Source organism: Staurois parvus, unplaced genomic scaffold (assembly GCF_062004578.1).
Source record: "Staurois parvus isolate SC_StPar_1 unplaced genomic scaffold, SC_StPar_1.0 ptg000004l, whole genome shotgun sequence".
Taxonomy (NCBI): Eukaryota; Metazoa; Chordata; class Amphibia; order Anura; family Ranidae; genus Staurois; species Staurois parvus.
In genome coordinates this window covers 3,507,540-3,524,707 of record NW_028317800.1, presented here as the reverse complement: position 1 = coordinate 3,524,707, position 17,168 = coordinate 3,507,540, and the positions used below count along the sequence as shown (strand labels likewise).

General features: G+C 43.3%; 9 pseudogenes; all 9 read right to left on the bottom strand.

The window, feature by feature from the left end:
* Positions 1 to 1,312: 1,312 nt before the first annotated feature.
* On the bottom strand, positions 1,313 to 1,431 carry LOC149474663 (5S ribosomal RNA; annotated as a pseudogene).
* Positions 1,432 to 4,856: 3,425 nt separating this feature from the next.
* LOC149474662 (5S ribosomal RNA) lies at positions 4,857 to 4,975 on the bottom strand (annotated as a pseudogene).
* A 1,075-nt stretch (positions 4,976 to 6,050) lies between these two features.
* Positions 6,051 to 6,169, bottom strand: LOC149474661 (5S ribosomal RNA; annotated as a pseudogene).
* A 1,853-nt stretch (positions 6,170 to 8,022) lies between these two features.
* LOC149474660 (5S ribosomal RNA) lies at positions 8,023 to 8,141 on the bottom strand (annotated as a pseudogene).
* A 1,075-nt stretch (positions 8,142 to 9,216) lies between these two features.
* On the bottom strand, positions 9,217 to 9,335 carry LOC149474659 (5S ribosomal RNA; annotated as a pseudogene).
* Positions 9,336 to 10,410: 1,075 nt separating this feature from the next.
* On the bottom strand, positions 10,411 to 10,529 carry LOC149474658 (5S ribosomal RNA; annotated as a pseudogene).
* Positions 10,530 to 11,608: 1,079 nt separating this feature from the next.
* LOC149474657 (5S ribosomal RNA) lies at positions 11,609 to 11,727 on the bottom strand (annotated as a pseudogene).
* Positions 11,728 to 13,668: 1,941 nt separating this feature from the next.
* Positions 13,669 to 13,787, bottom strand: LOC149474656 (5S ribosomal RNA; annotated as a pseudogene).
* A 1,076-nt stretch (positions 13,788 to 14,863) lies between these two features.
* LOC149474655 (5S ribosomal RNA) lies at positions 14,864 to 14,982 on the bottom strand (annotated as a pseudogene).
* Positions 14,983 to 17,168: the final 2,186 nt, after the last annotated feature.

Genomic DNA, 17,168 nt, shown 5'->3' with positions numbered 1-17,168 from the left:
TTTGATTTCAGGGATTAATAAACTTTAAACAACCTCCTAAATGGGTGTATTCAGGTAAGAAGACCCTGTTTTCTGTCAACTGTAAAAGGGTACACCTCATAATTAAAAAATAAAAACCCTACAGCACCTGCTATTCCAAGGAAGGCAACCCATCCAAGTATTAACCAGGCGCAACCCTGCATAGCTTCCGAGATCAAATCAGATCGGGCGCATTCAGGGAGGTGTGGCCGTAGGCACCTTCTTCTCCATTTAACAGTTGTGCAGTTCAACCTGACCAACAGCATTGAAGAAACATAGTGGAATCACATAATTGCTCGGTGCACTATCATAAAAACTTCTAGGCAATTATGATGAAATCCCTTTTTTATGTCCGTCACACATTTAGCTGGAATATTAACATCTTACATTTACCATATATTAAAAAGGGGCATTTGTATCCACACCTTAAACTACTCTTAAAAATTCCTAAACTGGTGCTTTCAGCAAAGAAGGCCCAGTTGTCGGTCCTCGGTAAAAGGGTACACCTTCATTATAATGTAACAAAAGAAACCTACTGCACATGGTATTCCCAGGCGTTGACCAATCCAAGTACTAACCGGGCCTAACCCTGCTCAGCTTTTCAGATCAGATGAGATCAGGAGCATTCAGGGTGGTGTGGCCGTAGGCACCATATTCTCCATTGTACAGTTGTGCAATACAACCAGACCAACAGCAGTGAAGAGACATTACATAATTACTCGGTGTACTATCAAAGACACTTCTGGGCAATTATGATGAAATCCCTTTATTATGGCCATCAAACATTGAGCTATAATAGAAACATCTTACATTTACCATACATTAAAAAGGGGCATTTGTATCCACGCCTTAAACTACTCTTAAAAATTCCGAAACTGGTGCTTTCAGGAAAGAAGGCCCAGTTGTCGGTCCTCTGTAAGAGGGTATACCTTCATTAATAATTTATTTCAGGTACTTATATAGCGCCGTCAATTTACGCAGCGCTTTATATTGTATATTCACATCAGTCCCTAACCCTCAAAGGACGTACAATCTAAAGTTCCTAACTCACATTCACATATACACATACTAGGGACAATTTAGACAGGAGCCAATTAACCTACCAGCATGTCTTTGGCGTGTGGGAGGAAACCGGAGTACCCGGAGGAAAACCACGCAGTCACAGGGAGAACATGCAAACTCCAGGCAGGTGGTGGCATGGCTGGGCTTCGAACCAACGAACCTAGTACTGCCAGGCGAACGTGCTAACCATTTAGCCACTGTGCTGCCCGAATATTTATAATCTAAGAAAAGAAGCCTACAGCACCTGGTATTCCCAGGCGTTGACCAATCCAAGTACTAACCAGGCCTAACCCTGCTCAGCTTTTGAGATCAGATGAGATCAGGAGCATTCAGGGTAGTGTGGCCGTAGGCTACATCTTCTCCATTGTACAGTTGTGCAATACAACCAGACCAACAGCAGTGAAGAGACATTACATAATTACTCGGTGTACTATCAAAGACACTTCTGGGCAATTATGATGAAATCCCTTTATTATGGCCATCACACATTGAGCTATAATAGAAACATCTTACATTTAATAGAAATAAATAAAAAATTATATTTGATTTCAAGGATTAATAAACTCTAAACAACCTCCTAAACTGGTGTATTCAGGTAAGAAGACCCTGTTTTCTGTCAACTGTAAAAGGGTAAACCTCATAATTAAAAAAGAAAAAGCCTACAGCACCTGCTAATCCAAGGAAGGCAACCCATCCAAGTATTAACCAGGCCCAACCCTGCAAAGCCTCCGAGGTCAAATCAGATCGGGCGCAGCATTCAGGGTGGTGTGGCCGTAGGCACCTTCTTTTCCATTTCACAGTTGTGCAATTCAACCTGGCCAAGAGCAGTGAAAAGACATAGTGGAATTACATAACTGCTCAGTGCGCTATCATAAAAACTTCTAGGCAATTATGATGAAATCCCTTCTTTATGTCCGTCACACATTTAGCTGGAATATTAACATCTTACATTTACCATACATTAAAAAGGGGCATTTGTATCCACGCCTTAAACTACTCTTAAAAATTCCGAAACTGGTGCTTTCAGGAAAGAAGGCCCAGTTGTCGGTCCTCTGTAAGAGGGTATACCTTCATTATTTATTTATTTCAGGTACTTATATAGTGCCGTCAATTTACGCAGCGCTTTATATTGTACATTCACATCAGTCCCTAACCCTCAAGGGACGTACAATCTAAAGTTCCTAACTCACATTCATATATACACATACTAGGGACAATTTAGACAGGAGCCAATTAACCTACCAGCATGTCTTTGGAGTGTGGGAGGAAACCGGAGTACCCGGAGGAAAACAACGCAGTCACAGGGAGAACATGCAAACTCCAGGCAGGTGGTGGCATGGCTGGGCTTTCAACCAACGAACCTAGTACTGCCAGGCCAACGTGCTAACCATTTGATCAGGGACACTGCTGGGCCACTTGTGTGGCGATCAGGGACACTGTGGCGATCAGGGACACTGCTGGACCACTTGTGCGGTGACCATGGACACTGCTGGGCCACTGCGATGATCAGGACACTGCTGGGCCACTTGTGTGACGATCAGAAACACTGCTGGGCAACTGCGGTGATCAGGGACACTGCGGTGATCAGGGGAACTGCTGGACCACTTGTCCGGCGATCAGAGACACTGCTGGGCACTTGTGTGGTGATCTGGGCCACTGCGGCAATCAGGGACACTGCGGTGATCAGGGACACTGCTGGACCACTTGTGCAGCAACCGGGGACACTGCGGTGATCAGGGACACTGCGGCGATCAGGGACACTGCTGGACCACTTCTGCGGCGATCAGGGACACTGCTGGACCACTTCTGCGGCGATCAGGGACACTGCTGGGCCACTTGTGTGGCAATCAGAAACACTGCTGGACTACTGCGGTGATCAGGGGCACTGCTGGACCACTTATCCGGCAATCAGGGACACTGCTGGGCCACTTGTGTGGTGATCAGGAACACTGCTGGGCCAATGTGGGGATCAAAGACACTGCTGGGCCAATGTGGGGATCAAAGACACTGCTGGGCCAATTGTGTGGTGATCAGGAACACTGCTGGGCCAATGCGGTGATCAGGGACACTGCTGGGCCACTTGTGTGGTGATCAGGAACACTGCTGGGCCAATGCGGTGATCAGGGACAATGCTGGGCCACTTGTGTGGTGCTCAGGGACACTGCTGGGCCACAGCGGCAATCAGGGCCACTGCGGCGATACGGGACACTGCTGGGCCACTGCGGCAATCAGGGCCACTGCGGCGATCAGGGACACTGCTGGACCACTTGTGCGGCAATCAGGGACACTGCGGTGATCAGGGACACTGCTGGGCCACTTGTGTGGTGATCAGGAAAACTGCTGGGCCAATGCGGTGATCAGGGACACTGCTGGGCCACTTGTGTGGTGATCAGGAACACTGCTGGGCCAATGCGGTGATCAGGGACACTGCTGGGCCACTTGTGTGGTGGTCAGGGACACTGCTGGGCCACTTGTGTGGTGGTCAGGGACACTGCTGGGCCACTGCGGCAATCAGGGCCACTGCGGCGATCAGGGACACTGCTGGGCCACTGCGGCAATCAGGGACACTGCGGTGATCAGGGACACTGCTGGGCCACTTGTGTGGCAATCGGGGACAATGCTGGGTTACGTGTGGGGCAATCAGGGACACTGCTGGGCCACTTGTGTGGCGATCAGGGACACTGCTGGGCCACTGCGGCAATCAGGGACACTGCGGCAATCAGGGACACTGCTGGACCACTTGTGCGGCAATCAGGGACACTGTGGCGATCAGGAACACTGCTGGACCACTTGTGCGGCAATCAGGGACACTGCGGTGATCAGGGCCACTGCTGGGCCACTGCGGCGATCAGGGACACTGCTGGACCACTTCTGCGGCAAAATTATATTTGATTTCAAGGATTAATAAACTCTAAACAACCTCCTAAACTGGTGTATTCAGGTAAGAAGACCCTGTTTTCTGTCAACTGTAAAAGGGTACACCTCATAATTAAAAAAGAAAAAGCCTACAGCACCTGCTAATCCAAGGAAGGCAACCCATCCAAGTATTAACCAGGCCCAACCCTGCAAAGCTTCCGAGGTCAAATCAGATCGGGCGCATTCGGGGTGGTGTGGCCGTAGGCACCTTCTTCTCCATTTCACACTTGTGCAATTCAACCTGGCCAAGAGCAGTGAAAAGACATAGTGGAATTACATAACTGCTCGGTGCACTATCATAAAAACTTCTAGGCAATTATGATGAAATCCCTTCTTTATGTCCATCACACATTTAGCTGGAATATTAACATCTTACATTTACCATACATTAAAAAGGGGCATTTGTATCCACGCCTTAAACTACTCTTAAAAATTCCAAAACTGGTGCTTTCAGGAAAGAAGGCCCAGTTGTCGGTCCTCTGTAAGAGGGTATACCTTCATTATTTATTTATTTCAGGTACTTATATAGCGCAGTCAATTTACGCAGCGCTTTATATTGTACATTCACATCAGTCCCTAACCCTCAAGGGACGTACAATCTAAAGTTCCTAACTCACTTTCATATATACACATACTAGGGACAATTTAGAAAGGAGCCAATTAACCTACCAGCATGTCTTTGGAGTGTGGGAGGAAACCGGAGTACCCGGAGGAAAACCACGCAGTCACAGGGAGAACATGCAAACTCCAGGCAGGTGGTGGCATGGCTGGGCTTCGAACCAACGAACCAGGAACTGCCAGGCCAACGTGCTAACCATTTAGCCACTGTGCTGCCCGAATATTTATAATCTAAGAAAAGAAGCCTACAGCACCTGGTAATCCCAGGCGTTGACCAATCCAAGTACTAACCAGGCCTAACCCTGCTCAGCTTTTGAGATCAGATGAGATCAGGAGCATTCAGGGTAGTGTAGCCGTAGGCTACATCATCTCCATTGTACAGTTGTGCAATACAACCAGACTAAAAGCAGTGAAGAGACATTACATAATTACTCGGTGTACTATCAAAGACACTTCTGGGCAATTATGATGAAATCCCTTTATTATGGCCATCAAACATTGAGCTATAATAGAAACATCTTACATTTAATATAAATAAAAAATTATATTTGATTTCAAGGATTAATAAACTCTAAACAACCTCCTAAACTGGTGTATTCAGGTAAGAAGACCCTGTTTTCTGTCAACCGTAAAAGGGTAAACCTCATAATTAAAAAAGAAAAAGCCTACAGCACCTGCTAATCCAAGGAAGGCAACCCATCCAAGTATTAACCAGGCCCAACCCTGCAAAGCTTCCGAGGTCAAATCAGATCGGGCGCATTCGGGGTGGTGTGGCCGTAGGCACCTTCTTCTCCATTTCACACTTGTGCAATTCAACCTGGCCAAGAGCAGTGAAAAGACACAGTGGAATTACATAACTGCTCGGTGCACTATCATAAAAACTTCTAGGCAATTATGATGAAATCCCTTCTTTATGTCCGTCACACATTTAGCTGGAATATTAACATCTTACATTTACCATACATTAAAAAGGGGCATTTGTATCCACGCCTTAAACTACTCTTAAAAATTCCAAAACTGGTGCTTTCAGGAAAGAAGGCCCAGTTGTCAGTCCTCTGTAAGAGGGAATACCTTCATTATTTATTTATTTCAGGTACTTATATAGCGCCGTCAATTTACGCAGCGCTTTATATTGTACATTCACATCAGTCCCTAACCCTCAAGGGACGTACAATCTAAAGTTCCTAACTCACATTCATATATACACATACTAGGGACAATTTAGACAGGAGCCAATTAACCTACCAGCATGTCTTTGGAGTGTGGGAGGAAACCGGAGTACCCGGAGGAAAACCACGCAGTCACAGGGAGAACATGCAAACTCCAGGCAGGTGGTGGCATGGCTGGGCTTCGACCCAACGAACCTAGTACTGCCAGGCCAACGTGCTAACCATTTAGCCACTGTGCTGCCCGAATATTTATAATCTAAGAAAAGAAGCCTACAGCACCTGGTATTCCCAGGCGTTGACCAATCCAAATACTAACCAGGCCTAACCCTGCTCAGCTTTTGAGATCAGATGAGATCAGGAGCATTCAGGGTAGTGTGGCCGTAGGCTACATCTTCTCCATTGTACAGTTGTGCAGCACAACCAGACCAAAAGCAGGGAAGAGACATTACATAATTACTCGGTGTACTATCAAAGACACTTCTGGGCAATTATGATGAAATCCCTTTATTATGGCCATCAAACATTGAGCTATAATAGAAACATCTTACATTTAATAGAAATAAAAAATGATATTTGATTTCAAGGATTAATAAACTCTAAACAACCTCCTAAACTGGTGTATTCAGGTAAGAAGACCCTGTTTTCTGTCAACCGTAAAAGGGTAAACCTCATAATTAAAAAAGAAAAAGCCTACAGCACCTGCTAATCCAAGGAAGGCAACCCATCCAAGTATTAACCAGGCCCAACCCTGCAAAGCTTCCGAGGTCAAATCAGATCGGGCGCAATCGGGGTGGTGTGGCCGTAGGCACCTTCTTCTCCATTTCACACTTGTGCAATTCAACCTGGCCAAGAGCAGTGAAAAGACATAGTGGAATTACATAACTGCTCGGTGCACTATCATAAAAACTTCTAGGCAATTATGATGAAATCCCTTCTTTATGTCCGTCACACATTTAGCTGGAATATTAACATCTTACATTTACCATACATTAAAAAGGGGCATTTGTATCCACGCCTTAAACTACTCTTAAAAATTCCGAAACTGGTGCTTTCAGGAAAGAAGGCCCAGTTGTCGGTCCTCTGTAAGAGGGTATACCTTCATTATTTATTTATTTCAGGTACTTATATAGTGCCGTCAATTTACGCAGAGCTTTATATTGTACATTCACATCAGTCCCTAACCCTCAAGGGACGTACAATCTAAAGTTCCTAACTCACATACATTCATATATACACATACTAGGGACAATTTAGACAGGAGCCAATTAACCTACCAGCATGTCTTTGGAGTGTGGGAGGAAACCGGAGTACCCGGAGGAAAAACATGCAGTCACAGGGAGAACATGCAAACTCCAGGCAGGTGGTGGCATGGCTGGGCTTTGACCCAACGAACCTAGTACTGCCAGGCCAACGTGCTAACCATTTAGCCACTGTGCTGCCCGAATATTTATAATCTAAGAAAAGAAGCCTACAGCACCTGCTAATCCAAGGAAGGCAACCCATCCAAGTATTAACCAGGCCCAACCCTGCAATGCTTCCGAGGTCAAATCAGATCGGGCGCATTCGGGGTGGTGTGGCCGTAGGCACCTTCTTCTCCATTTCACAGTTGTGCAATTGAACCTGACCAAGAGCAGTGAAAAGACATAGTGGAATTACATAACTGCTCGGTGCACTATCATAAAAACTTCTAGGCAATTATGCTAAAATCCCTTCTTTATGTCCGTCACACATTTAGCTGGAATATTAACATCTTACATTTACCATACATTAAAAAGGGGCATTTGTATCCACGCCTTAAACTACTCTTAAAAATTCCGAAACTGGTGCTTTCAGGAAAGAAGGCCCAGTTGTCGGTCCTCTGTAAGAGGGTATACCTTCATTATTTATTTATTTCAGGTACTTATATAGTGCAGTCAATTTACGCAGCGCTTTATATTGTACATTCACATCAGTCCCTAACCCTCAAGGGACGTACAATCTAAAGTACCTTACTCACATTCATATATACACATACTAGGGACAATTTAGACAGGAGCCAATTAACCTACCAGCATGTCTTTGGAGTGTGGGAGGAAACAGGAGTACCCGGAGAAAAACCACGCAGTCACAGGGAGAACATGCAAACTCCAGGCAGGAGGTGGCATGGCTGGGCTTCGACCCAACGAACCTAGTACTGCCAGACCAACGTGCTAACCATTTAGCCACTGTGCTGCCCGAATATTTATAATCTAAGAAAAGAAGCCTACAGCACCTGGTATTCCCAGGCGTTGACCAATCCAAGTACTAACCAGGCCTAACCCTGCTCAGCTTTTGAGATCAGATGAGATCAGGAGCATTCAGGGTAGTGTGGCCGTAGGCTACATCTTCTCCATTGTACAGTTGTGCAATACAACCAGACTAAAAGCAGGGAAGAGACATTACATAATTACTCGGTGTACTATCAAAGACACTTCTGGGCAATTATGATGAAATCCCTTTATTATGGCCATCAAACATTGAGCTATAATAGAAACATCTTACATTTAATAGAAATAAAAAATGATATTTGATTTCAAGGATTAATAAACTCTAAACAACCTCCTAAACTGGTGTATTCAGGTAAGAAGACCCTGTTTTCTGTCAACCGTAAAAGGGTAAACCTCATAATTAAAAAAGAAAAAGCCTACAGCACCTGCTAATCCAAGGAAGGCAACCCATCCAAGTATTAACCAGGCCCAACCCTGCAAAGCTTCCGAGGTCAAATCAGATCGGGCGCAATCGGGGTGGTGTGGCCGTAGGCACCTTCTTCTCCATTTCACAGTTGTGCAATTCAACCTGGCCAAGAGCAGTGAAAAGACATAGTGGAATTACATAACTGCTCGATGCACTATCATAAAAACTTCTAGGCAATTATGATGAAATCCCTTCTTTATGTCCGTCACACATTTAGCTGGAATATTAACATCTTACATTTACCATACATTAAAAAGGGGCATTTGTATCCACGCCTTAAACTACACTTAAAAATTCCGAAACTGGTGCTTTCAGGAAAGAAGGCCCAGTTGTCGGTCCTCTGTAAGAGGGTATACCTTCATTATTTATTTATTTCAGGTACTTATATAGCGCCGTCAATTTACGCAGCGCTTTATATTGTACATTCACATCAGTCCCTAACCCTCAAGGGACGTACAATCTAAAGTTCCTAACTCACATTCATATATACACATACTAGGGACAATTTAGACAGGAGCCAATTAACCTACCAGCATGTCTTTGGAGTGTGGGAGGAAACCGGAGTACCCGGAGGAAAACCACGCAGTCACAGGGAGAACATGCAAACTCTAGGCAGGTGGTGGCATGGCTGGGCTTCGAACCAACGAACCAGGAACTGCCAGGCCAACGTGCTAACCATTTAGCCACTGTGCTGCCCGAATATTTATAATCTAAGAAAAGAAGCCTACAGCACCTGGTATTCCCAGGCGTTGACCAATCCATGTACTAACCAGGCCTAACCCTGCTCAGCTTTTGAGATCAGATGAGATCAGGAGCATTCAGGGTAGTGTGGCCGTAGGCTACATCTTCTCCATTGTACAGTTGTGCAATACAACCAGACTAAAAGCAGTGAAGAGACATTACATAATTACTCGGTGTACTATCAAAGACACTTCTGGGCAATTATGATGAAATCCCTTTATTATGGCCATCAAACATTGAGCTATAATAGAAACATCTTACATTTAATAGAAATAAAAAATTATATTTGATTTCAAGCATTAATAAACTCTAAACAACCTCCTAAACTGGTGTATTCAGGTAAGAAGACCCCGTTTTCTGTCAACCGTAAAAGGGTAAACCTCATAATTAAAAAAGAAAAAGCCTACAGCACCTGCTAATCCAAGGAAGGCAACCCATCCAAGTATTAACCAGGCCCAACCCTGCAAAGCTTCCGAGGTCAAATCAGATCGGGCGCATTCAGGGTGGTGTGGCCATAGGCATCTTCTTCTCCATTTCACAGTTGTGCAATTCAACCTGGCCAAGAGCAGTGAAAAGACATAGTGGAATTACATAACTGCTCGGTGCACTATCATAAAAACTTCTAGGCAATTATGATGAAATCCCTTCTTTATGTCCGTCACACATTTAGCTGGAATATTAACATCTTACATTTACCATACATTAAAAAGGGGCATTTGTATCCACGCCTTAAATTACTCTTAAAAATTCCGAAACTGGTGCTTTCAGGAAAGAAGGCCCAGTTGTCAGTCCTCTGTAAGAGGGTATACCTTCATTATTTATTTATTTCAGGTACTTATATAGCGCCGTCAATTTATGCAGGGCTTTATATTGTACATTCACATCAGTCCCCAACCCTCAAGGGACGTACAATCTAAAGTTCCTAACTCACATTCATATATACACATACTAGGGACAATTTAGACAGGAGCCAATTAACCTACCAGCATGTCTTTGGAGTGTGGGAGGAAACCGGAGTACCCGGAGGAAAACCACGCAGTCACAGGGAGAACATGCAAACTCCAGGCAGGTGGTGGCATGGCTGGGCTTCGACCCAATGAACCTAGTACTGCCAGGCCAACGTGCTAACCATTTAGCCACTGTGCTGCCCGAATATTTATAATCTAAGAAAAGAAGCCTACAGCACCTGGTATTCCCAGGCGTTGACCAATCCAAGTACTAACCAGGCCTAACCCTGCTCAGCTTTTGAGATCAGATGAGATCAGGAGCATTCAGGGTAGTGTGGCCGTAGGCTACATCTTCTCCATTGTACAGTTGTGCAATACAACCAGACTAAAAGCAGTGAAGAGACATTACATAATTACTCGGTGTACTATCAAAGACACTTCTGGGCAATTATGATGAAATCCCTTTATTATGGCCATCAAACATTGAGCTATAATAGAAACATCTTACATTTAATAGAAATAAAAAATGAAATTTAATTTCAAGGATTAACAAACTCTAAACAACCTCCTAAACTGGTGTATTCAGGTAAGAAGACCCTGTTTTCTGTCAACCGTAAAAGGGTAAACCTCATAATTAAAAAAGAAAAAGCCTACAGCACCTGCTAATCCAAGGAAGGAAACCCATCCAAGTATTAACCAGGCCCAACCCTGCAAAGCTTCCGAGGTCAAATCAGATCGGGCGCATTCGGGGTGGTGTGGCCGTAGGCACCTTCTTCTCCATTTCACACTTGTGCAATTCAACCTGGCCAAGAGCAGTGAAAAGACATAGTGGAATTATATAACTGCTCGGTGCACTATCATAAAAACTTCTAGGCAATTATGATGAAATCCCTTTTTTATGTCCGTCACACATTTAGCTGGAATATTAACATCTTACATTTATCATACATTAAAAAGGGGCATTTGTATCCACGCCTTAAACTACTCTTAAAAATTCCGAAACTGGTGCTTTCAGGAAAGAAGGCCCAGTTGTCGGTCCTCTGTAAGAGGGTATACCTTCATTATTTATTTATTTCAGGTACTTATATAGTGCCATCAATTTACGCAGAGCTTTATATTGTACATTCACATCAGTCCCTAACCCTCAAGGGACGTACAATCTAAAGTTCCTAACTCACATACATTCATATATACACATACTAGGGACAATTTAGACAGGAGCCAATTAACCTATCAGCATGTCTTTGGAGTGTGGGAGGAAACAGGAGTACCCGGAGGAAAACCACGCAGTCACAAAGAGAACATGCAAACTCCAGGCATGTGGTGGCATGGCTGGGCTTCGACCCAACGAACCTAGTACTGCCAGTCCAACGTGCTAACCATTTAGCCACTGTGCTGCCCGAATATTTATAATCTAAGAAAAGAAGCCTACAGCACCTGGTATTCCCAGGCGCTGACCAATCCAAGTACTAACCAGGCCTAACCCTGCTCAGCTTTTGAGATCAGATGAGATCAGGAGCATTCAGGGTAGTGTGGCCGTAGGCTACATCTTCTCCATTGTACAGTTGTGCAATACAACCAGACTAAAAGCAAGGAAGAGACATTACATAATTACTCGGTGTACTATCAAAGACACTTCTGGGCAATTATGATGAAATCCCTTTATTATGGCCATCAAACATTGAGCTATAATAGAAACATCTTACATTTAATAGAAATAAAAAATGATATTTGATTTCAAGGATTAATAAACTCTAAACAACCTCCTAAACTGGTGTATTCAGGTAAGAAGACCCTGTTTTCTGTCAACCGTAAAAGGGTAAACCTCATAATTAAAAAAGAAAAAGCCTACAGCACCTGCTAATCCAAGGAAGGCAACCCATCCAAGTATTAACCAGGCCCAACCCTGCAAAGCTTCCGAGGTCAAATCAGATCGGGCGCATTCGGGGTGGTGTGGCCGTAGGCACCTTCTTCTCCATTTCACAGTTGTGCAATTCAACCTGGCCAAGAGCAGTGAAAAGACATAGTGGAATTACATAACTGCTCGGTGCACTATCATAAAAACTTCTAGGCAATTATGATGAAATCCCTTCTTTATGTCCGTCACACATTTAGCTAGAATATTAACATCTTACATTTACCATACATTAAAAAGGGGCATTTGTATCCACGCCTTAAACTACTCTTAAAAATTCCGAAACTGGTGCTTTCAGGACAGAAGGCCCAGTTGTCGGTCCTCTGTAAGAGGGTATACCTTCATTATTTATTTATTTCAGGTACTTATATAGCGCCGTCAATTTACGCAGCGCTTTATATTGTACATTCACATCAGTCCCTGCCAGGTAGTACTGCCAGGCCAACGTGCTAAGCATTTAGCCACTGTGCTGCCCGAATATTTATAATTAGAGATGAGCGAATCGAACTTGGCGAAGTGGAATTCGTTTCGAATATTAGGAAAAATTCGATTAGCGTCGAATCCGAAAATTAGCAAACTTCGGATGCACGAATCGAATTTTTCTCGATCGGCCCATTTTCATCCCTTCTACAGCCGGCAAAAAGTGTCCCTGCAGAGAGCTCCGCTATTTCTGACAGTTCTCTGACAGTTCCTTCACATTTACAGCGGTTGAAACATTGTATCTATTTGTTTCCATTTAGGATACAGATGTTTTTATTCGGAAACAAATAGATACAATATTTCAACCGCTGTAAATGTGAAGGAACTGTCAGAGAACTGTCAGAAATAGCGGAGCTCTCTGCAGATACACTTTTTGCTGTACTGGAATTCCTATTTTCATCCTACTTCTTCTTCTTCTTCATCCTCATCCTCTTCTTCTTCATCCTCATTCTCTTCTTCTTCATCCTCATCTTCTTCTTCTTCATCCTCTTCTTCATCCTCATTCTCTTCTTCTTCATCCTCTTCTTCTTCTTCATCCTCTTCTTCTTCATCATCCTCATCCTCCTCTTCTTCTTCTCCTTCTTCTTCATCATCCTCATCCTCTTCTTCTTCTTCTTCCTCACCATCATCCTCTTCTTCTTCTTCATCACCATCTTCTTCATCATCTTCTTCTTCATCTTCTTCTTCTTCATCTTCTTCTTCATCTTCTTCATCATCTTCTTCTTCTTCTTCATCTTCTGCTTCTTCTTCTTCTTCTTCTTCTTCTTCATCTTCATCTTCTTCGTTGTGCCCTGTGACTGCCCAAATGAGTGAAGTGTGCGGTGATTCTAAGATCGACGGCACTCATCTGCATGTCATACTGACTGACAGTATTATTTCTCTTCCCCAGCAGACTCCAAGGGCATTTAAATTAAAGGTACAGTGTTCTGCACTAATATAAAGGCTCTCTGAAGCCTAGAAACCCTTTTAATAAGTTAAATTCGCAGCGAATAAATTCGCATCGAATCGAATTTATTCCGCAAATTCGGCGAATCAGCCGAATCGAATTTTTGAATAATTCGCTCATCTCTATTTATATTCTAAGAAAAGAAGCCTACAGCACCTGGTATTCCCAGGCGTTGACCAATCCAAGTACTAACCAGGCCTAACCCTGCTCAGCTTTTGAGATCAGATGAGATCAGGAGCATTCAGGGTAGTGTGGCCATAGGCTACATCTTCTCCATTGTACAGTTGTGCAATACAACCAGACTAAAAGCAGTGAAGAGACATTACATAATTACTTGGTGTACTATCAAAGACACTTCTGGGCAATTATGATGAAATCCCTTTATTATGGCCATCAAACATTGAGCTATAATAGAAACATCTTACATTTAATAGAAATAAAAAATGATATTTGATTTCAAGGATTAATAAACTCTAAACAACCTCCTAAACTGGTGTATTCAGGTAAGAAAACCCTGTTTTCTGTCAACCGTAAAAGGGTAAACCTCATAATTAAAAAAGAAAAAGCCTACAGCACCTGCTAATCCAAGGAAGGCAACCCATCCAAGTATTAACCAGGCCCAACCCTGCAAAGCTTCCGAGGTCAAATCAGATCGGGCGCATTCGGGGTGGTGTGGCCGTAGGCACCTTCTTCTCCATTTCACACTTGTGCAATTCAACCTGGCCAAGAGCAGTGAAAAGACATAGTGGAATTACATAACTGCTCGGTGCACTATCATAAAAACTTCTAGGCAATTATGATGAAATCCCTTCTTTATGTCCGTCACACATTTAGCTGGAATATTAACATCTTACATTTACCATACATTAAAAAGGGGCATTTGTATCCACGCCTTAAACTACTCTTAAAAATTCCCGAAACTGGTGCTTTCAGGAAAGAAGGCCCAGTTGTCGGTCCTCTGTAAGAGGGTATACCTTCATTATTTATTTATTTCAGGTACTTATATAGTGCCGTCAATTTACGCAGCGCTTTATATTGTACATTCACATCAGTCCCTAACCCTCAAGGGACGTACAATCTAAAGTTCCTAACTCACATTCATATATACACATACTAGGGACAATTTAGACAGGAGCCAATTAACCTACCAGCATGTCTTTGGAGTGTGGGAGGAAACCGGAGTACCCGGAGGAAAACCACGCAGTCACAGGGAGAACATGCAAACTCCAGGCAGGTGGTGGCATGGCTGGGCTTCGACCCAACGAACCTAGTACTGCCAGGCCAACGTGCTAACCATTTAGCCACTGTGCTGTCCGAATATTTATTTTCTAAGAAAAGAAGCCTACAGCACCTGGTATTCCCAGGCGTTGACCAATCCAAGTACTAACCAGGCCTAACCCTGCTCAGCTTTTGAGATCAGATGAGATCAGGAGCATTCAGGGTAGTGTGGCCGTAGGCTACATCTTCTCCATTGTACAGTTGTGCAATACAACCAGACTAAAAGCAGTGAAGAGACATTACATAATTACTCGGTGTACTATCAAAGACACTTCTGGGCAATTCTGATGAAATCCCTTTATTATGGCCATCAAACATTGAGCTATAATAGAAACATCTTACATTTAATAGAAATAAAAAATGATATTTGATTTCAAGGATTAATAAACTCTAAACAACCTCCTAAACTGGTGTATTCAGGTAAGAAGACCCTGTTTTCTGTCAACCGTAAAAGGGTAAACCTCATAATTTAAAAAAAAAAAGCCTACAGCACCTGCTAATCCAAGGAAGGCAACCCATCCAAGTATTAACCAGGCCCAACCCTGCAAAGCTTCCGAGGTCAAATCAGATCGGGCGCAATCGGGGTGGTGTGGCCGTAGGCACCTTCTTCTCCATTTCACACTTGTGCAATTCAACCTGGCCAAGAGCAGTGAAAAGACATAGTGGAATTACATAACTGCTCGGTGCACTATCATAAAAACTTCTAGGCAATTATGATGAAATCCCTTCTTTATGTCCGTCACACATTTAGCTGGAATATTAACATCTTACATTTACCATACATTAAAAAGGGGCATTTGTATCCATGCCTTAAACTACTCTTAAAAATTCCAAAACTGGTGCTTTCAGGAAAGAAGGCCCAGTTGTCGGTCCTCTGTAAGAGGGTATACCTTCATTATTTATTTATTTAAGGTACTTATATAGCGCCGTCAATTTACGCAGCGCTTTATATTGTACATTCACATCAGTCCCTAACCCTCAAGGGACGTACAATCTAAAGTTCCTAACTCACATTCATATATACACATACTAGGGACAATTTAGACAGGAGCCAATTAACCTACCAGCATGTCTTTGGAGTGTGGGAGGAAACCGGAGTACCCGGAGGAAAACCACGCAGTCACAGGGAGAACATGCAAACTCCAGGCAGGTGGTGGCATGGCTGGGCTTCGACCCAACGAACCTAGTACTGCCAGGCCAACGTGCTAAGCATTTAGCCACTGTGCTGCCCGAATATTTATAATTAGAGATGAGCGAATCAAACTTGGCGAAGTGGAATTCGTTTCGAATATTAGGAAAAATTCGATTCGCGTCGAATCCGAAAATTAGCAAACTTCGGATGCACGAATCGAATTTTTCCCGATCGGCCGATTTTCATCCCTTCTACAGCCGGCAAAAAGTGTCCCTGCAGAGAGCTCCGCTATTTCTGACAGTTCTCTGACAGTTCCTTCACATTTACAGCGGTTGAAACATTGTATCTATTTGTTTCCATTTAGGATACAGATGTTTTTATTCGGAAACAAATAGATACAATGTTTCAACCGCTGTAAATGTGAAGGAACTGTCAGAGAACTGTCAGAAATAGCGGAGCTCTCTGCAGATACACTTTTTGCTGTACTGGAATTCTTCTTATTTTCATCCTACTTCTTCTTCTTCTTCATCCTCATCCTCTTCTTCTTCTTCATCCTCTTCTTCTTCTTCATCCTCTTCTTCTTCTTCATCCTCTTCTTCTTCTTCATCCTCATCCTCTTCTTCATCCTCATTCTCTTCTTCTTCATCCTCATCCTCTTCTTCATCTTCTTCTTCATCCTCATCCTCCTCTTCTTCTCCTTCTTCATCATCCTCATCCTCCTCTTCTTCTTCTTCCTCACCATCATCCTCTTCTTCTTCTTCATCCTCATCTTCTTCTCCTTCATCCTCGTCTTCTTCTTCATCCTCATCCTCTTCTTCTTCTTCCTCTTCTTCTTCTTCTTCATCCTCATCCTCTTCTTCTTCTTCATCTTCTTCTTCATCATCATAATCTTCTTCATCATCTTCTTCATCATCATCTTCTTCATCATCATCTTCATCATCATCTTCTTCATCATCTTCTTCATCATCATCTTCTTCATCATCTTCTTCATCATCATCTTCTTCTTCTTCATCTTCTTCTTCTTCATCATCTTTTTCTTCATCTTCTTCTTCATCGTGCCCTGTGACTGCCCAAATGAGTGAAGTGTGCGGTGATTCTAAGATCGATGGCACTCATCTGCATGTCATACTGACTGACAGTATTATTTCTCTTCCCCAGCAGACTCCAAGGGCATTTAAATTAAAGGTACAGTGTTCTGCACTAATATAAAGGCTCTCTGAAGCCTAGAAACCCT